The sequence below is a fragment of the Canis lupus genome, chromosome 36, assembly GCF_048164855.1.
Source record: "Canis lupus baileyi chromosome 36, mCanLup2.hap1, whole genome shotgun sequence".
In the NCBI taxonomy this organism is placed as follows: domain Eukaryota; kingdom Metazoa; phylum Chordata; class Mammalia; order Carnivora; family Canidae; genus Canis; species Canis lupus.
The window spans coordinates 1621136-1645607 of NC_132873.1; the positions used below are offsets into that span (position 1 = coordinate 1621136).

General features: G+C 36.9%; 2 long non-coding RNA genes across 3 annotated transcripts in view; both read right to left on the minus strand.

The window, feature by feature from the left end:
- Positions 1-22369, minus strand: part of LOC140625397 (uncharacterized) — a 28785-nt gene extending 6416 nt beyond the window's left edge. The window contains exons 1-2 of the long non-coding RNA XR_012024728.1: positions 21690-22369; positions 20578-20703 (exon numbers count right to left, since the gene is read on the minus strand). This is a non-coding gene — a long non-coding RNA (uncharacterized lncRNA). The remainder of the gene's footprint in view (positions 1-20577; positions 20704-21689) is intronic.
- Positions 1-24472, minus strand: part of LOC140625497 (uncharacterized) — a 110851-nt gene that overhangs the window by 66621 nt on the left and 19758 nt on the right. The gene's annotated exons all lie outside the window — the stretch shown is intronic.

The window sequence follows — 24472 nt, forward strand, 5'->3', positions numbered from 1 at the left end:
ATCTGGGACAGCATACTAAATTATCAATTATCTAAAAAAAAAAAAAAGGTACCATTCTAGTTTACCAGCTCCTTAGAGAAGCATGTCAGAGAAGCTGGGATAAAACATAAGTTTAGAAGAAGGACGAGGGAAAAACTAGTATGGGACACTTCTAACTATCGGAACTTCTGATTGTCCACTTACACCCAAGGCTATTAGAAGACTTGATACCCAGGGCAAGAGGGAAAACAGCAATTATTAAGCATTGACCCAGGAATGAATCAGAACGCTTTGGGGGAATGTATGTGAAGCAAAAACACTCTGAGTCTAAAGGGAAGGGAATAAGCAGAGGGATTTAACAGGACCAGTTAGGAGAATTCAAGACTTTTACCATGGACAGCACAGAATCCAATGGACTAGGTTTGGATGACTCTGCAAGGGATAAGCTCTTGACTGTAAGTTGCACCTCTAGGGTTTGGTGTCCCGGTCTAGAAACCATGGCACTTCCAGATCTTTCTCCCTCTTCCAAGTTCTAACAGGAGAACAGTTAGGATATATAGGGAAACTTATCTAAAATAGTACCAGCTCATATGAACAGCTTGTGAGTCAATAGGATGTACTCAGGAGTATTTACTTCATTTCACATAAACTACTGCTCCAAAGGCACCGAACAGAATGAACTAGTAACCTGGAAGCCACATTCTACCTTCCCTTTGAATATACAAATCAGCACATACCCTGACATTGCTTGAAAATAAATGCATATTTAGAACACATACCAATATATACCTAATATACTTTTACATAATAATCCTGTCCGTGAAATACAGGTTTTAGAAATGTAGTACTCTATATTCGTAATTATTTGACAATGCACACTTCCCCTTGTGATTCAGGATTCTTGCCACATCCTCATCTTGAAAAATAACTTCAGCGAAATCGCTTTTATTCTATGGTGCTCCATTTCTTTAAAGTGAGGTCATTAACACCATAATTTTCCATCAAACTTGTGTACCCTGCAAAGCTGAACTTCACAGATAGTTGTGCATGTTCATTCTGGTTAGCCATGAAAATATATAAACACGATTACATACGTATATAGTTAAGAGCATAAGCCTTCATGTTGCTATAGTAATACCAAGGGCACTTCTGTACTAAGGCCCGCAAACACAATTATGTTAGCAAAACACTTCAACACGGTTACATTTTACTTTGAATGCATCAAGTTGACGTCTGAAGGTCCTGTGAGCGAAAGCACTAAATAAAGTTCTCATTTTTATTAAAAGAGCAAAATCTCTTCCAACTGTTCCCCAGAAAAGATGGGAAATGATTCAAAATATCAAATCTTCATCATATGTGTCAAAGATAAAATAGACTGTATACTTCTTTTTACTCTTGTTTAGAAGAATGAAAAAAGGGGAGAGGGAACCACATGAGTAAAATTATAAAGTTTGAAAGAAAGCTTTAGGGAAATCAACTTTCATCATAATTATTTTCTCTGAAACAAGTTTCTTGTGCCAGATAGATGTTCTTTCCTTTAGAAAGCTTACATAAAAAAAAAAAAAAGAAAGCTTACATATATATTGTGAGGAACTTGAGGTTCTAAGCCTATTTAACGTACCTAGGACAATGATTATTACTTCTTAGGGTTTTTTTTTCCCTCCCTTAGGTATTTAGCAAATATGATTCCCTTTACTTAGACCATTTGACCTTCTTATTTATACCTTATATTTTTCAGAACAAAATTCTTTAATTCCAATAGAAAAGAAAGTTAAGGAATTCAATGTTCTGATATATACTTGGTTGCCTCCTGATTAACATTTGTCCATGAAGATCTTTCTAAAAGATCTATGTTAAAAATCTTAGTAAAACAATAGTGTGAATTTAGTTGAGTTTTAAAACAGAATTGAATTTTGATAACTGAGTATTTCCCAGGGCACAGGCCATCATTCCAATCCTTATAGCAGTACCTGCTAAAAAGAAATATGAGAGATAGGAATAAATGTGCACAACTGTTAGAAAATAACCTAAAAGTGATAGGACTTAAAAAAATAATATCTTGTGGTTTTCTTTATTATTCTAAAATTTATGATGAATTAAAAATATTTTTTTTAAATTGAAGGCTCTGGTCAATTGGTTTTTAGTTAATTGATGTTTTACAATATGTTAATGGTAAAATATCTCTTTCATTGGTAGGCATGGCAACAAGAGTGGAGAATGCTAATTAAATCTAAAATAAAATTGTTGGGCAGCCTGGGTGGCTCAGCAGTTTAGCGCTGCCTTCAGTCCAGGGCGTGATCCTGGGGCCCTGGGATCGAGTCCCACATCGGGCTCCATGCATGGAGCCTGCTTCTCCCTCTGCCTGTGTCTCTGCCTTTCTCTCTCTCTGTATCTCTCATGAATAAATAAATAAAAATTTTTAAATAAGTAAAATAAAATTGTTTTTCAGTCATCAGAAATATTTATTAAGTATTGACCATGGTTTCTTTTTTTTTTTTTTTTCCTGGAAAATAAACCAACTCTGGCATCAAAACAATAGTATGTTCAATTTATGTATTATGTTATTGATTGACTTTTTTTACTATGATGGAACTTACACGTAAATAGAAAATGAGAACTAGGGTTGATCAAATAGACCAAATAATATTTATAAATATCTCTTAAGATTTGAAGTCAATGGCAACATCTCCAATTTAAGCACACATACAAGGAGCTAAAGTATAGGTGGTTCAATTAACTAATTTTTTAAGAGAATCACTTAAGAAAAAAGATTAGAAACATTTGCTTTTTTTCCTATCAGAAGACTTTGTATAAATTGGAAACATTTTTATCTATGAATAAAGGAATATGTTGCTAAAGAATGCAGAAACACTATAGTGTGTTATAGTAAACAAGCTTTTAAGCCTCTTCATATAAGATATTAAGGAAAAGAAAAACTTACAAAATATAAATGGAAGTTTTATTAGAATTGGGAGTATCTTATTAAAAACCATTTTGTGCCTCTAGTTAGAGGAGGCAGTGAAGGCTTCATCAATCAAGGTCTGTGTAATCTACCAGACTCAGTATGGTCGGGGTGGACCTAAAAGTGGATACAGCAGCATCTCACCATATGTCACTTCTTTAATAACATCAACTACCTAAACATACACATGAACTAGAAAATGCATCTTGAAAATTCTGAGGGCAAGAAATTAAAATAAATCACAAAATCTTCTCAATAAAATTCCCTTATTTTGCTATAAGGAAAGGCCCTCAGAGCCTATTTATTTATTTTCGATTTGAATAAAATTCTAACAGTCTTCAAATTTTATGCACAATAAGAACTCAGTGGTTAGATTTAATTACTTAATTTAGAGTGGGATCAATAAAAAAATGGTGGTGGTGATGGTGATGGTAATGATTCTTTTCCTTTTTTAATTTGTTCAAAGTTGGTAAACTGAGTTTACAGAGCTGTCAATTTGCCCAAGCTCAATCAATCAAATACATATTAAGCATCTATCTACTTCATGCAAGATATCCTTCTGAGTGCTTGGGTTACATCAAAGTAGAGAAAAATCTTGATTTTCGTGAAGCTTGCAAACGAGAGAAAACAAGATAAATAAGGATATAATGACTAAATAAAATATTTGATATGTTAGAAAGTAGTAAGTTATATAGAAAAAGGAAAAGTAAAGTAAAATGGAGAAGAGGTTGTGTGGGTCAAGGTGGGTTGTGATTTTAAGTGGAATATTTAGGATGGGCCACAGAGGTAAAAGCAACATTTGGGTAGACTTGGAATTCATGAAGAAGTTGGTCACATGAAGTTACGGAGGAAGAGTTACAGGCTGAGGGAACAGCTGGGCAAATGCCACAAGACTGGAATGAGTTTTGAATATCCTGAAAAGCAAGGGTACCTTGGCTGACATAGATTGTAGACAAGGTGAAGGAATGACAGGCATCAGGTCAGGTGAAGCTTTGTTGGCCATTGTTAGGACTCTGGCTTTTACTCAGTGAAATCAGGGGCTTTGGAGGATTCAGAGCCAAGAAGTAGTTTTATCCTCCTACTGCTTCACACACCGTGTATAATCTGCCAGAAATTCCTGTTCACTCTGACTTCAAAACAGCCAAGCATTGACTCAATGACCTTCATGGCCCATACCACTCTTATCTCTCAACTGGACTGCTATGAGGGCCTCCTAACTAGGCTCCCTCATTTTACTCTTGCTTCCCAGTCTATTCTCAACCAACAGCCTTGAATAATCTAAAATTGTAAGTCGAATCATCCCCTTCTTTGGCCAGTCAACAGGACAAGCAGCATTGTCTTCCACCGAAATGGGTTTATGGGAAAAGGTGAGTTCAATTTTGAGCATGTTGAATTGAAATGTGTCCAGGACACATGAGTGGAAATAAAAGCCAGAAATCGTATATGTGAATCTAGAATGGGGCATTGAGGTCATGGCTAGACATTGAAATTTGGGGGTCAGAAATTTGGGTAGCATATTGATGTTTTGTCAAAACAACAAGAATACATTGAGTAGAAGAAAATATTTACAAATCATGTATGTGACAAAGCACTTGTATTTATAACCTATTTTAAAACTTTTCTAAATAGAAAAATAAAACAAAAAATTAATTAGATAATGGGCAAAAGATACACTTCACAAAGATACACAGATGGCAAAATAAGTACATGAAAATGTATTCAACATCATTAGCTACTAGGGAAATGCAGATTAAAACTCCAATGAGGTATCAATACACTCTTGATAGAATGGCCAAAATAAAAAATTTTGAATAAAAAGTAAAGTATCAACTACTGTCAAGAAATTGTATCACTCATATGTGGCTGGTGAGAGTATAAACTGGCACAGCTACCCTGGAAAATAGTTTGGCAATTTCTTAAAAAAAAAACTGAACATGCGCTTAGTATATAACCCTGGCAATCACATTCCTGGGTGTTTATTTTAAAGAAATAAAGAGTTAGATTTACACACAAAAATGTACATGAATGTTTATAATAGCATTGTTTATAATAATTCAAAACTGGAAATTATGCAAATAGTCTTCAACAGGTGAATATATAAACAAATTATGGTACATCCATGCCATGAAATGCTACTCAGTGATTAAAAAACTGAAATAGTGGTTTTGGATGGATCTCAAGGATATTATACTGAGTGCAAAAAGCACATCTTAAAAGGTTATATATTGTATGATTCCATTTATACAGCATTCTCAAAGTCACATAATTATAGTGAGGGAAAAGAAAGCAGTGGTTGCCAAGCATTAAGTTTCAGAAAACACTGTGACTATTAAGGGTTACTATAAAGGACAGGTGTGTGTGTGGTGATGGAAAAGGTCTCTATCCTGACCATGTTGAAGGTGATTTTAATCTATGCACAATACAATTTCGTGGAACTATATACCAACATTTTTAAGAAAGGATGCATGCAAAAAGTGGTGAATTGAGGTCCATCCCTTAGTTAATAATATGGTACTAACATCAATTTCCTTGTTTTAATAATGTACTGTGGCCCTGTAAGTCATTATCATTAGAAAAAGCTGGATGAAAGGTACATGGGAACTCTTGTACTTTTGTGAATCTTAAAACATTTTAAAATAGAAGTTACCTTTTTAAAAGTTCATAAAGATCAGGGGCATATTGGAACTCATGCACTTTCTGGTCGATTTTTCTGTGAACCTACAGCTACATTAAAAATTAAAATAAAATAAAGGTAAAAATAAAGCTCTAGCAACAGTTTAAAAAATGGTTCAATGAAAGAAAGACTTCCTCCCTACAATGGTGAATGTTGATGGCAACATGTTTCTCATTATATTGCTCCAAAAAAGCCTCATATTATACATGAATATATGTCACAGAAATAAAAAAATTGTCTTTTAATACATCATCCATGACACATGAGCATAAACTTCTTCCCAACGTGGCAAGTGTCTCATGTCAGATTACATTTTCCAGAATATCTGCAGATGGACTCAGACTATCAACCTCTGCAGGGGGTAAGATTCAGTAATGCAGTGTGTGGATTCTAAAACTCAAGATTTGGAAAATATTTCTTTCCAATCCACTCAAATGAAGTCCAAGAAGTAGTGTAGCTATTTACATAGAGATCTTGTTGTTTGTGTGGCTGTGAAATCCAAATTTATATCATAGTTAACCAAGGATTCTTCATGATTTATAATGACTCCCAAGAAATGGCCATAATCACAAAATTGAAGGCATATCTTGAATGAGTAAAGGTATCTTTTACAATATTCCTCAGGGGAACTTTTGCCAAAGTTGTTTAGATCTCCATGCATCTTTCTGAATTACATGGATCACAGAGCTCCTGGTGTGAGAAACTGTTTTGTGAGAGTACTCAGCTTGGCATCTTTTCAGAAAGTTTCCACCAGTTAACATGAGAGGTAATAAAAAAAAGCCGCTTGTCAAAGATGTGACTGTCTCAAGACATATTCACACCATTACAGGAGGTTGCCTATCCATTTGCCAAAGGGCCTGTCAAAGCACTTCAGATCTAAGAGAAGGAAGTAAAATTCCACCTGGATCCAACCAATAAATCAATTTATTTGAAAGCTAGTACCATAACTTTGCCTGTAGGAGAAAATATGGAAGAGAAATTTAAGCACATTTATCATGTAAGGTGCCCTTGGGTTCTTACACAGACCTAAGTTGCTATACAAATCATGCTGGTGCTGCAGCTTAATTTTAAAGAGAAACTTTGTGGGAACTACTAAAATCAGCACTCGTATTACGTGTCCACAGTCAATACTGTGCTGGGGGAAAAGGCCTTAAAGCTTGGCCCTGTCCAAGCTCGACTGCACCTGGGGTTTGAGGTTACTGCTCTACACACCTGTGCAAAAGCCAACCATCAGAGCAATGAAAGGAAAGCATTCTTGGTTCTCAAATCTCTAGCATGTTACCTAAACCCTGAGTTCATGGACCCAGGTGTGGTAGCAGTTTTCAGAGTTCAGAAAGGCCTTCAAAAATAGTTCACACAATTTTTAAATATCAGGTTTCTGTAAGAAAAAAAAAAAAAACATGAATGTGAAATCAAAGCTTCTGGTGCCAACTTTTTCAGCTCTTTCATATATGCTAGAGCAAAATTCTTAAAAAAAAAAAAAAGCAGACCTTTTAAGGGATACTTAGTGTATCCTCTGTTTTTGTTCCCCCCAAAATAGTATTTAGTCACATCCTCATCTGCAGGAAAATGATGCTTCATAACTGGAGCCACCAACAGGGAGAGATTTCCTCCCAATATCTAAGTAATGGACTCTCTTTCTTTCTTTCTTTCTTTCTTCTTTCTTTCTTTCTTTCTTTCTTTCTTTCTTTCTTTCTTTCTTTCTTTCTTTCTTTCTTTCTTTCTTTCTTTCTTTCTTTCTTTCTTTCTTTCTTCTTTCTTTCTTTCTTTCTTTCTTTCTTTCTTTCTTTCTTTCTTTTTCTTTCTTCTTTCTTTCTTTCTTTTTGTATATTTTTTTATTGGAGTTCAATTTGCCAACATACAGCATAACACCCAGTGCTCATCCCGTCAAGTGCCCCCCCTCAGTGCCCATCACCCATTCACCCCCATCCCCCACCCTCCTCCCCTTCCATCACCCCTAGTTCGTTTGCCAGAGTCAGGATTCTTTATGTTCTGTCTCCCTTTCTGATATTTCCCACACATTTCTTCTCCCTTCCCTTATATTCCCTTTCACTATTATCTATATTCCCCAAATGAATGAGAACATATAATGTTTGTCCTTCTCCGACTGACTTACTTCACTCAGCATAAAACCCTCCAGTTCCATCCACGTTGAAGCAAATGGTGGGTATTCGTCATTTCTAATGGCTGAGTAATATTCCATTGTATACATAAACCACATCTTCTTTATCCATTCATCTTTTTGATGGACCCCGAGTCTCCTTCTACTGTTTGGCTATTGTGAACATTGCTGCTATAAACATTGGGGTACAGGTGTCCTGCCGTTTCACTGAATGGACTCCTTTCTTAGACTGCAAAGGAGTTGTTGATTTCCAAATATTTACCATTATGTTACAATAGACACGAGCTACTCCTTCTGGTTTTTAATACCTCCTCACCTTAGCATATTAGCCACAAAACCAGTTAAACTGAAGCATTTTCTACTTGAACTGTGTAAACGCATCCCCTTTCATTGCCAAAGAAACCTCAATGTCAACATAGGAGCAATCATAATAATGCACTATGAACTCTCTATCCACATTTTCATCATCTGTGTCTACCATTTTAGGATATCTTTCTTTATAAAAAGCATTCACCCTTAATTATATCATCACCAATGCAACTTGGGAGTAGTGCTCATTCATAACTAAGCCTTCGTGTGTAGTCTGGAAAAGCTATTGATTCTGTAGACATTAGATTTGGTTGAGTTATCTTCATTGAAAATAATGACCTGCCTTCTTAGTTGATAAAGTTGAATGAGTATTTGCTAGGTTCATGGGTTGAATTGGATATATAGGTGTCTGGTGTCTGGTGTCTGATAAGGGCATAGCTTAACAGAGCAAGTGAGGAATATAAATTCTGTAAGCAGAAAAGTTGACGTTTATGAGGTAATCATTTCATTGAGATTTCTTGTTTTTCACATTGCCATCATACCAGATGCAGCATACTTGGAAGTCTTCATGATACAAATAGATTTTCAGTATAGATATGATCTCAAGATGTTCAAGAGCTTCCTGGTATCCGAAATCAATGTAGATATTGAAAGGGCTTCATACCGAGCCATGCCTCATAGTCCAACAAGTACTTCCTTTGCTCCAAAAAAGGACCGAGCTTTGTTAAGATTGGCACTGCAAGAATTCATCATTTTCTTCTTAGTATTAGACAGGAAAGTCATCTATTGTGATAGAAATTATATTAGCAGTTCTTGGAGCATTGGATAGGGGTGAAAATGTAGAAATTAATTATAAAGTCATGAGGGGACTTTATGGGTTGAATAAATGGTCTATATGTTGATCAGGTTGGGGGCTATATGTATATATGTATCTCAGATCTCATCATACCTTGTACTTAAAATATGTATGATTTATTATATGTAAACTGTACATATTATGTACAATATGTACACTTATTATATGTAAAATGTCAAACTACAATGTAGTTTAACAAATGAAAAATAAAAATTAATACAGAGCACAGAAACTGACACTTAATATTAATAAATATTTATTAATTTAATGAATATCTTAGGTCTTTGTGTGGGTCTTGAGAGACAAAAAGATGGAAAGACAATTCTTCCTTGTTCTGTTTCTCCAATTTTAAAAGGTTTGAGCACAAAACGTTGTCATGGATTCTATGAAATGCTATTCTCACAACGTAGAGAGTTATATGGACCCAGAGAAAGAAAGGAGCCAAGAAAGTTACCAGAACAACCTAACCCAAATTTCACCGAGAGATGTTACCAAATGCATTAGCAACAATGATTGATTCACTTCTGGATCCCTGGCATAGGTCAGAGAGTCCGGCATGTAGTAAGGCTCATAGATTATAGTGAATGAATGAATGTCTGCATGAGCAATTATCCATACACCTAATATTAACTCTTGATTTAGTAAAACAAAGTCACACTAGGCAGGCCAAATTCTTGCTGAGGCATGTGTCCAAGACTTTAAACAATTTAGCTATATTCCTGACTATTCTTGTCTATGGCAACATATAAGCAAGGGCAACAGGGCCTACCTGTTTCTTTGGTAAATTGTCATGGCCTATGTAATATGGCCCCCATGGAATATTAATATATCACCTCTCTCCTTGTGCCCAATTTGCTTTGAATAATAACTATAAGTTAGAACAGACCTCAGAGACTAATTCTATTCCTTCATTTTCAGATTAAAATCGGCCTCAAGAAGTAACTTACTTGGGATTACAAAATATATTGATAGAAAATTCAATTCTGTGAAAACTTCTAGTTTGGTATTTTTGTTGACCTAAGACACTCTCCAATTAAGAATTTTAAAATTATCTTACCAGGGAAGGAGAGGAAAAAAAAGAGAGCAAACCCTTCCTTGGCTTGCCAAGACCCTATCACAAAGATAGAATCAAAGGCCCCAGGAAGAGAAACGCAGTGGCCACACCAAAGTCTAGTTTTCACATGTTTTTCTTGCTTCCAGCTGCTTTCCTTTCAGACTAGTCCAAATCCCCTTCGGTCCTGTGTGACCGTGCTAATTAATTGTTAACTTGAGCCTTCCATTAACAATCTGCAGGACTGGAAGCCAAAAGAGGAGTGATAAAATATTTAAAAGCCCTTAAGCCTGGGGCACAAGCTGATCAGGGAAGGAGGCAGAAAGACTATTTCCCCTGGTGCCCAGTGGCTAAATTAAGGAAACTGAGTTTGCTGCACTCCTTTTGAAATACTTTCAGAGTTGCATCCAATTTTAAAGGCTGAACATCAAAGAATCATGGCCCATTGGTTGGCGCCATTCTGGATCATCCTGCTCCTTATCATATACACTCACAATGCCTTGAGAATAACATGGATTATTTCCAAATGAGGCCCAGATTCATTAGCTTAAGTGAAAATCTTGGGTGAGATATATTTAATGTCATCTTTCGCACATAGCAAAAGTACAACTGAAGCCAGAAAAGACCTACTAGTTAGGCTCAAATGTGTCCAGTCTCACCAGTGGTATTTATTACTAAATGACATCGATTGAGTTTGATTAATTAACTAGGAATGCCATATGTCCTTTTGCTGGCTGGCAAGCTATAGATCAGAGGAAACTTGGGCAGAGGAAGAGAAACAGAAAATGATTCAGCAAAGACAGTTTGATGCCCTTTGTTCTCATCAACTAACATGTTTTGAAAATTGTGTTGGGTGCTAAGAGAGATATTTCAATAATATTAAAATGTTGACTGGGGTGAATCATTGTTCTCTGCATGTCATTAAAAGCCAGTGGGTGGAAATATACAATGTGCCTCTTGCCAGACTTAAGAGAACTTAGTATGTCTCACTTGTTCTGAAAACAAAACGGGGAAAAATTATTAGATTCTGAAGCAAGTATGTGCCACGTTCTCAAAAAGAATTTCTGGGAGCACTTTAATTTCACTCTAGACAATACCTCTTTAATCATGTTCTGAGGGAATTTATAAATTCCCAGTAGATGAAAGCTAGTTTATTTTTCAAATGGAGATGTAGTCACTTTGATTTGGGGTACTGGGATAGAAGGGTGCAATTTTCTTATGAAACAAATTACTCCAGGTAACTCTAAGCCATGAGAACTTCTAAGACACATCTCTGAGGGATCTTTAAAGCATTGTAGATGTCAGTTTCAAGGCAATAGGTGGTTGGCTCCTTAATGAATCCACCATGTGATTCATGCTTTGTCATAGAATGTATGGCAGAAAGTGTCTTAAGTGCTTTACAAATAGTAAGTCATTTAATTTTCCTAATAGTCCTACAAGTTAAGAACTGCTATGATTTCAATTTCACAGACTATAGTGAGCCTTGTTGTGGATAATGGACTTACTCAGGTTACATAGCTAATAAGGATTGAATTGGGATTCAGATCAGCATGACCAGCTCGAGTACATTTTTTTTTTTAAAGATTTGAGAGACAGAGAAAGAGAGAGAGAGAGAATAAGCACAAATGGGGGAGGCAAAAGGAGAAGCAGACTACTCCCTGAGCAGGGAGCCTGATGCATGGCTCCATCCCAGGACTCTGGGATCATGGTCCAAGCCAAAGGTGAACACTTAATTGACTGAGCCATCCAGGCATCCCTCGAGTCCATGTTCTTAAATATAACAACTTCTCCAGGCCACCTTGGCAGATTAGGAAATTAGGCTGGAAGGAAAGATGCTCTTTGCATTGACAAGTTTTGAATCCTAAATACCAATGATGCTAAGTTATTTTCAGAATTACTCATACAGACCTCGATTATTAAATGTTCGAGCTCACGTTTATCCATCAGTAAAACATGATAATACCTATGCTATACTATTTTTGAAAAGATTAAATAATTTAGTGTGTATGTAAAGGGCCTAGAACTTAGTTTACCAAATCTTTATGTTTATTGTAACCCTACTAGATATAAAGCCAAGTCAGAGCCACTGGGAACTTGGTTCCAATGGTCATTAGACCAGCATCAGCAGCATTACCAGAGAGAGGTACTTGTTAGATATGCACAATCTCAGATACACCCCCATGCCTACAAAACCAAAATTTTAACACCATCCCCGGTGGTTTGTGTTCACATTAACTTTTGAGCACTAATACGTAGTGCACACACAATTCACCGCTTGCCAGATTGTCTCCCCTTTTCTATACGTGTACAATGACCTTTCAAACAGGATTCTCTCGGAAGGTCCTAATTTCAAAAACTTCTTTCTTTTGTTAGACTATGGGTGTTGTCAGACCATGTGTTCTGGTCTCGTGTTTGGAAAAAATGATCTGGGTATATGTTTTGTGTCTCAACATTTTCCAAATTTTCTATGCTACAAAAATGCCTTTAATCTTAACTAACAATTCCATCATCTGCTCCATCTGTCTTGGTTCTCCCTGTCCACATTCCTGAGGGGTTGCTCGGGAGCAGGCTGTAGGATGCACCACCAGATCTCACAGCGAAGTTGCACAATATAATGTTCTTTAGAGTATTCATTTCTGCCTCCCCGGGCCCTTCCAAGGGGCAGGCAAGCATCCAATCAAATATACACAGTTTTGAAAGTGAAAATTTAGCCCAAAGTTGAAATACCTGTTCCTATCATTTAAAAATACAGTTGGCTAAGAAGATTAAGAGGCAAAAACAGGAGCTACAGAAATCAGTATGTAATATGGGATGGAATCTAGAGATTATTAGTGAGGCTGCCATAAGGCACAGTTTCTTAGGAAAAGGAAACAAATGCTGTTTTCTGGTAGGCAATGGTATAAATCAGAACAAAATGAAAAATCACAAGATATTTCTTGGAGGTGAAATTGCCCCATGAATGAAATTGTACTTGGGGGATTTTAGTAAAAAAGAATATCTGAAAGTTACTCTTGTCAATATATCACAATGAATGACAGGTCCACAGACGAATGCCCCAAATCGTATAGTCTATCCATGCTTCATTCTCCTACTTGTACCTTTAAAAACCACTAAACATGGTAGTTTGATGTGCAAAGCGCACAGGCCTGGGAGTCAGGGACCTTAATTCATTCACAGTGCTGCCTTCGCCTGGCATTCAACTTCTTTAGATCTTGGGGTTGTCATCTCTTAAATGGGACAGTTTTTGACACATTGATCTACAAGCTTCCTCCAATTTTGAGGTCCTCAGATTTAAAGATTTCACAGTCACCCCTCCTCGAGAAGTGCCCCTGGCCTTGGAGCCAGGAGTTCTTCTTGTTAATAAACTACACCTATTGTCCACATCTACTCATTTTCTGCTCTGAGTACTTGCCAACAGAATCTCACCAGCACTGTCCTTTGACTGCAGTGTAAAAAGACTAGCTCCTGTAGCAGGAAAGAAGTGAGAAAACCAGTCAAGTCATTGTGGAGAAGAGAGAATTGGCATTAGGAGAAGAAAATGAGGAGAGAGGAAGAAAAGTAGAAAAAGTAGTCAGGGTATTCCCAAGAAGTTTGCCACTAATCAGGGAAGCAGGGTTACCTTCAGAAAGAAAGGAATGGAGGGAGGAAAGAGGGAGGAAAGAAGACAGGAAGGGAAAGAGGAAGGAGGAAAGGAGGGAAGAAAGGAAAGAAGTCACCAAATTGGCAAAGAGGAGGGGAGTAAAGTCAGTCAGTCAGGAGCATGGCCAGGGAGGTGCCAACTAAAGGGAGTAGCCATTTACTTTTTCTATCTTCTTTCCACTTCCACAGCAGACATATACCTCAAAACCCAAAGATAAAGATTTGTTAGAAGACAGTGACCCAAACAATGATGTTGCTTAATGCAGACCAAATTGGCTTCTTCTTTCTGATGTTCTGTTCAGTGAAATAGCCCAATTTTGCTTTTGAAGACAATGCTAACTTCCTTTCTCCCTCCTGAGAGAATTTGCTGTTTTCATTTGGTGTCTTGAATAGTCCTTGGCTGCTACAAAAGGCAGAGTTCACATTTATTCAAGAAAGGTGCTTATTTCATGTGGCTTGACACAAGAGCAGTGTTTTAGCTGGAAGCCTAGAGCCTCAATCGATTTCAAGGAAACCTGGTGCTATTGACAGAGTACTTCTTGCTGTGCTTTCGAGAAGCAAGAAATTTAGCCAAAAACAAGATGTGCTGGTATCTATCAAAGGGGCAGACAGCAAAGGAACTGAAAGATGATGGAAGAACCAAGATCTGAGATCCAGCCCATGCTTTGACGTAAAGTTATTGTTTGATCTTGAGAAAGTCAAACTCACTGTGCATTCGTTTTCACACAAAGAGATGGAAAAATATCAGTACTTTCTTTCCTCAAGGATGTTGCAAGTTTCCATTAATCTCCTTAGAAACACACATTGTTTTAGTACCTATGACTTTCTCCTTCCTGACATTTCCCATCAAATAAGAAGAAATACTTTCCTCACTTTTCAGAGGCTTGAAAATTGCTTTACCTTGATATGTCATTTCCAATTCAATTTGAAGAAAATCAAATACATTTCAATACAGTAAGGAGAAATTGGAGGAAAAAAGACCTTGAAACTCTACTTGGTCTTCAGCACTAATCAGAATTGATACAAAGGTTATGCTATACAATCTCAAAGGAAGAAAATTGGCTCTTTTATATTTCATTGCCACTAGAAATATTCAACTAACATAAAAATAACAATTTTTTACCTATATTGGTACTTCTAAAATATTTTAAGTCAGTCGATTATTTTAAAATCCTTGTTTACATGATAACTTTACTGAGTAAATCCTGCCCCACCTAACTTTTTTTCAGACTAAAAGCAGCACAAGAATATCAGGCAGTAGTTTGGAAAATTACAATAAATTTTGAAAGTAGAGTCTGAATTCCAAAGGTTTTCTCACCAAATCTTATAATTAGGGCTGGCCGCCCCCCACCCCCTCCCCTATAATTAGGGTAGGAAGAGATTTTAGAGAATATTTTACTCAAATTAAATCCATAAAGCCAAGTTAATTGCCTTCAGTTACATGAACAATTAGTGGAAAGTTCAGAATCTTTTAAAAAGATTTTATTTATTTATTCATGAAAGACAGAGAGAGAGAGGCAGAGACACAGGCAGAGGGAGAAGCAGGCTCCTCGCAGGGAGCCTGATGTGGGACTCGATCCCTGGACCCCAGGATCACGCCCTGAGGGGGAGGTAGATGCTCAACCACTGAGCCACCCAGGCGTCCCTGAAAGTTCAGAATTTGAACCCCCTTTTCATTAGACTCTCTTGTCTTTCTCATTACAAGATGTTCATTATTGCTAGTGAGCAAAATTGGTATTTCCAAGATGGTTTGGACAATACAATGACTGTAGTCAACTATCAGCATCAACCAGGAGTCAGTTGTAGGTTCCTTTGCATTGGTCATGGATAAAACTGAAGAAAAATGGTTTAACAGTAGAAAGAAGATTTTAGTAGTGGAGATATTGTTGCCTCTTTTCCTCATTACTCACTGCTCCTTCCTTCCCCACACTAACAATGTAGCACCTTAACGAAGGGGTTTCTGAATGCTATTCCCCTAGAGAAGGCAATGCTCTCTCCAGCTGCCTACTTCCAACTTCTCCCATATCATCTAGGACTTCCAACAACCCACACTTTTGTTGGAGTCTCACCTTTCCAGATCATCTATCTCTGGTTCAATTTAGTATAACTGTAGGCAGACTCTAGTCTACAAGTCCATTTCTGGTGGCTAGGAATCACACATCTAGTCCACTTTCAGTAGATGTACAACTCACTCATTCCCAATGTAACCTTCTCTTTGCTCAGCCATCACCAACCAGCCTCCTGCCTTCTCCCATCTGAAGCAGAAGCACCGTGACTCAGTGTGAAGCTTATTGACCAGTACTCTGGATGCTTTCTCTCTCATTTGACTTGAGGTAAAAAGGATGCACACCCTCATCTCCCTGGGGTGGGGTTGCCCTGCATACTGAAAGCCCTCTCTGTAAGTTCTCATTGCAGACCAGTACCACCTCTCTTCCCTAATGCCTCTGAACTTCAACTTTCTAGTTTATCGAACTTTCAGGAATGTTGTAAGAATTATGTGAAATTAATAGTGTGATAATGCTTTGAAAACCATAACCTGCTGGACATGTTTGATTACTACTACAACATTAATTATTTTCCATTGTAGACTCATCTAAAAATTCAGGTAATTTTGAATCAAATACCCAATTTTTTGCCTCTAAATTTCTATCACTTTACTGACTTTCTTCCTTCATTCTTGTTTTTTTCCCCTTAGAATCCAATCCCATTTTAAATGCACTAGTGAAGTATAGAGATATAGATGTACATAAATAGCCTATCATTTGCAAATCCCTGCATAAATTTATGATTTCAGGGTTTTCTAACCAAGCCAACAAAATTAGCATACTTATTTGGCACAGGCAAGCTCAGCCTGGGACTAATCATTTTTTCTTCTTTATATAACATTGATGTGCTTTCAGAATAGAAAAAAAATGTTATTATGATTTCAATTGTTACAGATGGTGTTTTCTTCACTCTTTCAAAATAATTTTGGTTTTGGAATTAAAAAAAAAAACAATATAGCATTACCCAATGTGGCATGAGAAAAAAGAAATCTAGTACTTTCTTGTATGAGATAATAGGAGGTTCAGGCAAATTGAGGAGGAAAACCAATAGTTATATAATGCATTGGTATTTTGCTTTTAAGGAAAACATGTGTTGAGACATGACTCATCTATTATATATGACCATTACTACCACTAGAGGGGACATGATGATTAACATTATTTGAACTTCTTTACATGGCCTGGGGACCATGTTTGCTCATATCATGCAAGAATGGTGTAGCTTTGAGTACTAGAAAATTTGAAACAGTGGCTTTATGAGGTAGGGGACTATTGATTTCACATAATAAGAAGTATTGAGAAGGTGACTCTAGTTTGGCTCTAGCTGCTAAAGAATATATAGGAACAAGGCTCCTTCTAGTTTCCTTCTGTGCCATTGTGTGGTTTTATACTGATAACTCCAAAATGGCTGCTCTACCTACAGGCATCATATCTTCTTCCCAAATGGGAAGAAAGAGATACAACCAAAACTTTGTTATTTTAGTTGAGAAGGGAACCCTCTTCCTGGGAGACTTCCATGTTCAAAGACAAAAGAAGGTTAGAAAAAAAGATTCATAGGAGAGGACCTATGATCCTTCTTTGGAATTGATCTTTCTTTCCAGCAAGCAGGATACACTTCAAGGGCTCTGGAAGATATTTCAGCACTCTGGGCATCAAAGAACCCAAGCTGGGAGGGATGGCCGAGAGTGTGTGTTTGCAGGGAACAGCAGAGGAACAGAGCATCTGATGGGCTGGCCGCTCCCCACCCCCTCCCTGCCCCTGTGACCACAGGCCAGTCCTTTTCCCCCTCTGGGCCCCAGTCTTTTTATCTTTAAAATAAAGAGATTGGATTAGATTTAAAAAAAGAGAGAGAAAGAAAGAAAGAAAGAAAAAGAAAGAAAGAAAGAAAGAAAGAAAGAAAGAAAGAAAGAAAGAAAGAAAAAGAAGAAAGGAAAGAAGAAAGAAAGAAAGAAAAAAAGAAAGAAAGAAAGAAAGGAAGGAAGGAAGGAAGGAAGAAAGGAAAAGAAAGAAAGAAAGAAAGAAAAGAAAAGAAAAGAAAAGAAAAGAAAAAAAAGAAAAGAAAAGAAAAGAAAAAAAAAGAAAAGAAAAGAAAAAAAGATTCAGAATAACATTGGATTAGCCATGCAGCAGTTTCTGCCACAGTTCTTTTGCTACTTAATTTAACCTTTAGTATTGTCCCAGTACATATTTGGAAACTGAGGCTTACAGATTTTAGGTTAAGTTGCTTGAAATAAACCACCCCAAGTCTCATATGTTTCTAATCACTCTTATTGCACTTTCTTACAACTTAAAAAAAAATTTCTAGATCAAGTAAGTTATAAAACAGAAACAAATTATTTTACACCCTAGTGTGTGGAAACCACTTATGGGTGTAATCACAAGAGTATATGATTTTTTTACCCCATAGCCTAAGGGTGCACACACATAAAGTACAATACATAATGATCTTGAAAAGCTATCAGTGAGGTTAACAAGGTAACTTTGATGGCTTCTGTTTTATCATTTTTATTCCATAGTAAAGTCTTAGGGAAAAGACACATTGCTAATAACCCAGCATAATAAGACCTTAAAAATAGCAATTGTGTTTAGAACCAAAGAGCAACTCCTTGAAGAGTGTAAGTTGCTAAAATAATAATAATAATAATAGGAAGGAGAGAAGAAGAAGAAGAAAGAAGAAGAAGAAGAAGAAGAAGAAGAAGAAGAAGAAGAAGAAGAAGAAGAAGAAGAAGAAGGAGGAGGGCAGGAGATTTAAAAGATAAAGCAGACTTATACATGGGAGAACAAGTACATGTTTACTCAAATATGTACAAATACATATTTATGTATTTTGTGCCCTTTCAGGATCTGCTTTTTTTCTCAGGCTTATGGAAATAGAGCTTGCATTTAACTTCTTTATGTAAAACCTGAAAAGTGCAAATCACATTGTCAAGCTAATGTCTGACTTGGATATATATTTTGAAAATGAAAATTATCTCTATATCTTCTACCTGACTGTATTTGTGGTTTAAATCAGAAGGAATATTTTGCCCATTTATCCCAGCTGCTGCATGCTGCCATCCCTGCCAAGGGAAAAAAAACGTATATGTTATCAGGAATAATCCAATTTGCTTTGCTCCAATTTTTTTCTTTAAGTGAAAGCATTACCAAGTAGGGAACAGGATGGAAAGGGAGGAATTTGCCAGTTGCTATCCAAAATCAGTTTGATTCCACAGGGCTAGAATATTTCCTTCTATAAATGTGTGGCTATCTTGAGCATAATCTATATAAGAGGCTGGCCAAAACTTTACCCCGTGAATGCAAAGTTTTCGTAGGTGAAATTAGAAACTTTTAATAAAGGGCTGAAAATACCAATAGGTAAAATTTTTTCACAACAAATATAATTTCAGAAAGTCATTCTGCCAATAACCCTTTTTTCAGGTCTTATTCCAAAGTGAAGACATTTCTTGCTATATTCTAGTTCCTTCAGCTTCTAGTTCATCCCCTTTTCATAATAATTAATTAAGTCTGAGGTTATGTGACTTATTCAAAGTTATTTGATTCATTAAGCAGAAGTACTAAAAATTGAATAAGGTCTAGATGACTCCAAACCACTTTGTATAAGTCAGCCTAACAAAGTTCACAAATTTCCATGGGAAAGACTGAGAAGTAGATGTTATAAGGGTGAGAGTGAACAAGGCTATGGTATTGGAAAAATGAGAGCTGGCTTAAGGATGATGGTCAAAGATATCCAGGGTCAGGACTCTGGACAGTTCTGGACTGCTCCGGAAATTCCCTTCTGACTCCAATCTCTCTCCAAGCTTAATCTGTTGTGTCATCTTTTATGGCAACACCTCTCACTGTTGCTTAAATTCTTCAAATAGTATTTGCATATAAGTGATTGTATTTCAATATAAAATATAATTGCAACATGGGATGGCAACATGGTATATTGGATATGGAGTCACATTTGAATTTGGGCCTGAATCTCTAATTTATAGTGAGATATAAGACAAATCACATAACCTAGTTTTGTCTCCTCTCCCCTCATGAATAAAAAATATGTATGAATTAATAAAAGATAGTGTCTAACTTTATGCCCAGCACATATAGCCACTTAGAACAGTATTACTTTCTCCTGCTCTCTTCCATGTCTTTTTCAAGGAAAATTCTATGCCATAGTCAGGGCTCATTTGGTTATAAGTGATGGAAAAAACAAAAAGCTCAACCTAGATGAAGCCAAACAAAAAACTTCATTGGTTCATGTAAGCTGAAAAATCAGAAGGGAATATCTTCCTTCAGGCATAGTTCAGTCCAGGGATTCATGGCTCTAATGTTCTTCATCTCTCAAATAGGGTCATTCCACATGAGGAATCTTTTATGATTGTTCTAGTAGAAAGGCAGGATTATAATTAGGATTTTTTCACTATCTGCATTTCCAAGCCTTGGAGAAGTTGCTGATTAATAGTCTTTCCTTTTCTCATCAGCCATGAATAGTGAATTATTTCTACCAAGAAATCAGTTTCTTACAGAAGTGCTGATCCCTGTGTAAGTCACATAAAATGGGTGCCACAAAGAGAAAAAAAGAGAAGGGAAACTGAGTTGCTAGAGGAAAGGGAAAGAGATGGTGGGCAGATAAGAACAAGTAACCACTTCAAATTCTCCCTATATATCTCTGACCCTTAGTTTCAGGGAAAAGGTAAATCAATTATCTATTGAATAATTTGGATTAAAAAAAATTACCTGTGATATAGTCAATAAATATTTGAAGGAGCAAATTATTTAATTAAAAAGCCCTTCAGAGCCCAAAAGCACACCATAATTTCAATGAAGTCCGTTCTAGGAGAAGGAGGATGTGAACTGGATAGGAAGGCCATGGCCAGTGCTCTTACCCCTGAAGTCCCATCTCTCCTTTGTTGCAAGGACCATGTCCTGTGAAGAGTCAGGCCCTGATGAATGCTTACCGGTCAGACCACAACAAGTAGTCAACAACACGCTTCTCTGATGCAAGCTCTTCTCATGATGGGCTGCATACTGTGATGTCACTTTGGCCATGGTCCATAGCAGAAGAAATTGCAGGCTAAGAAAGTCTGAGATGAGCAATAATACATAAGATGCTGAGCTAGTATCTGGCATGTAGTTAAGAGCTCAGTAAACTGTAGCTCCTTCTTCTACAAAGCTATGGAATTATCATAATTTACTCTTGGGCAGCAGTTGGTCTGTATGACATCATAGCCAGGGCAGGTTGTGAAGTATGCCTTTGCTATCACCATCTGTGAGTGCAAAGTATCTTTCTGGCAGAGATGGTCTTGGGAACAATGTTTTTACCACTAATTCTGGTTTGGGGGATTCACTGCCTCCACACACTCATCCGATAAGTCATTAGAGCAAGAATACATTTTTAATCTTTTGTTCTTTTGATCATGTTTTGCAAACTTTAAAAAAAAAATGTAAGCCAGTCACAGAAGAACTGGTATTGTATGATTTCACATGAGTTACCTAAAATAGTCAAACTCACGGAAGGGAAGAATGGAATGATTGTTACCAGGGGCTAGAGGAAGGGAAAATGGAGAAGAATTGTTCGACTGATATACACTTTCAGCTATGCAAGATGGGTAAGTTTAGAGGTTGGTTCTAGTGCATAAGGTCTATGGTCAACAACACTATAATGTACACTTCAATTGTGGGACAGTAGAGATCTCATGTTAATTGTTCTTATGCTCCCTGATCCCCAGCACAAACACACACACACACACACACACACACACACACACACCAACAACAACAACAACAACAACAAAGGGATTCAAGGAAACAAGCAGAGGTGTGGATATGTCTACTACCTTCATTGTGGTTATGGTTTCATGGGTGTACGCATATGTCCAAACTCATTAAATTGTATACATTAAATGTTTACAGCTTTGTATATCAATTATACTTCAATAAGGCAATTAAACAATGAGTTCAAATGCCTTTTAAAAAAAGAGTTAAGTACCTAAGGTTATATCTAGATCCCCATACTAGACAGCTATTCTTATATTATTATTTTGGATTATATTTTTAGGTTGCAACTCACCTAGTTCCGTACTGGACTTGCCCTTTGATGATTTTCCAAAATATCTACCTGTTTTCAGGTACTCTTCTTGTGAACCCTTTTCCAATGATCTCTCCATCTGATAGCTCAGATTCCCAATTCATTCTTGAGGCTATTGTTCTCCAAATGTCAGAAATAAAAAAATTATGTCCATTTCCCACCATCAAGCAACTTGTCAACAGTATATCTCTATCTATGAGAAACAAGTTAATAATAACACAAACATAGTACAGCATTATATATAGGAAATTGGAGGCAATCCAAATATTCTTCGATGTCTGTTTAGTCTATCCAGGCTTGAAGTTGTCAGGAAGATATGTCACTCAGTCTCAGACCCTCCTGCAGCTGTGAGGAGGGTGCTCACCAGACAGTCTCCAGCTGTCAGCAGCATTAGGCTCTGCACGGACATAAGAGCTTTTTGCACAAAGATATATTTTCCCAGACCCACCTGCATTTGACCCAGGGCAGAACACTCTGATGGTGAATACTCACTCCAGAGCCCCCATCTACTTGCCGAGACTTTATCAGGTCTGCATCTGTTCAGCTTTACCCTCTGCCCAATTCTTCCATTTTTCTTCTCTTCTCTTCTCTTTTCTCTTCTCTTCTCTTCTCTTCTCTTCTCTTCTCTTCTCTTCTCTTCTCTTCTCTTCTCTTCTCTTCTCTTCTCTTCTTTCTCCTCTCCTCTCCTCTCCTCTCCTCTCCTCTCCTCTCCTCTCTTCTCTTCTCTTCTCTTCTTTCTCTTCTCTTCTCTTCTCTTCTCTTCTCTTCTCTTCTCTTCTCTTCTCTTCTCTTCTTTCTCCTCTTCTCTTCTCTTCTCTTCTCTTCTCTTCTCTTCTCTTCTCTTCTTCTCTTCTCTTCTCTTCTCTGGCTTTGATGCCTATTTTTTTCACTCCTCACTCCCACTCAGTGTCTGTTTCTGTGGAAAGCAACTGTAGCAAACCCCAGTCCTCTAAGCCACCTAAGCAAATCACCATACATGAATAATCCCTGTAATTTCCAGTAACAGATAAGTTTAATGAGATTCTATTATTTTAAAAAGGCAGTTTAATAATTCCTATAGTATCTGCTATGTGAACATCTTATCCAGATTTGGTAGTATGGCATCTGTTTGGTAAGTCAATTCTAGTTTTTCAGTGTAGAAATCTTAAGGGGGTAAACCATAAGGGATGGTACAACTCGCATTTGTACTTGCATACTGTGTGATGCAAAACAAACAAATATTCAAAACATGGCTGTATCTTTTGAGTGATGATTAGAAACACAGATTCATCATCTTCATTATCAGTGTATATTTCAGTCAAATGTCTTAAGAGCCATAATTGCAAAGGAAAGCTCAAATGCCTTTACCCATATTTCTGTAATGATCTTTGTCCAAATATCACCCCAGAGCAACATATTATTTCTGCTAGGAATCTAATGTATTGTTTCCAATTTTCCATAATGAGTACGGAAGTGATCATGTTAAGGCTGAACAGTTTGCCCATCACTGCAATGTAAGCAAACCCATCACAATAAACATAACTATAGTAAAAAAGAAAAAATCCAATGAGGAAAAATGATTTGGAAGCCATGGGTTGTTTATTTCATTAAAAAGAGCTTATCTTTAAAGCAAAGGATCCATGAGATCACAGGCTTTGGCCACTTAGGAATTCCTTTTCAGAAAGCTTTTGAATTGGTTTCATTGTATTATTTAGCTTCTGTAATTCTCTATGCCAACTCTGGCAGCCTGATGGTGCTTCTAAACACTTATTTCACTGTGATGATCACTGTCAATAATAATAAGGAAATAATGGTAATCATTTATGTGGGGCTGTGCAATTTATATTTTCACAAATATCACATCATTTGATTTTTTTTTTTTTTTTGGCCTTGGAAGTCATCAAGCTCCTTGCTTGTCTCAACACCACACTTACCCAAAAAAGTGATAAAAGTATCCTTCACGTTCATGCAGTTTTTCTAGATCATGCTGCCCTGCTTCCTTCCCAGAACTACCACAGGACTCAATAAAGCACAATTTATTCTTGCAGTCATTAACCTCCTGGCATTACAACCCAAAGGGTATACCGAGTGTCCTCATCTAGATAAGCCTAAACAGGGCAGACCTCTTTTGTTGGAGAAAGGAGAGTAGCTTCTAACTCTTTTCTGTTTACTATTGTTGAGTTTATTATAGGAGCTTGAACCACATTTCACCACCTTCCTTAACCCAACTACCCACTTTTTATTCAGGATGCCCTGCCAAGGGCTTTCTATATAAAGATTCCTGGATGCAATGCCCCAGAGTTGCCCTGTTATGTTGTCAATCCATCTCCCCATACACTGTTGACATTTAGTGTGGTAAATATTAACTGTCCACACCATTGGCAGACCGAAGAGCAAACTATACTGTGAAAAACATATTGCTTTTGCCATTCTCTTCCTGGATGATGAATGTTGTAAAGAAGTAAATAAGTTTATTATTTGTCACTTGGTGCATTATGAAGAGATATAAATCAATAATTTAGTAGACAAATATTAAATTTTAAAAATATGTAAACGTTTCATCTCTCTTGTGGATTTATTACACTTGGTGAGTGGTTTTTTGGGAGGTGGATTTCAACTGACTTAAAAATGAAAAATTTTCAGGAAAAAACAAGGTTGTACCTAAAGATAGAAATGGAGAAACGTCCCACAAATGCATATAATATGCAATTTAGGTAGGAATGATGAAACCTCCTAAGTGCATATCCTGATTAGCTGTCCTTAGCGTCTAGGATAGAAGTCCCTCC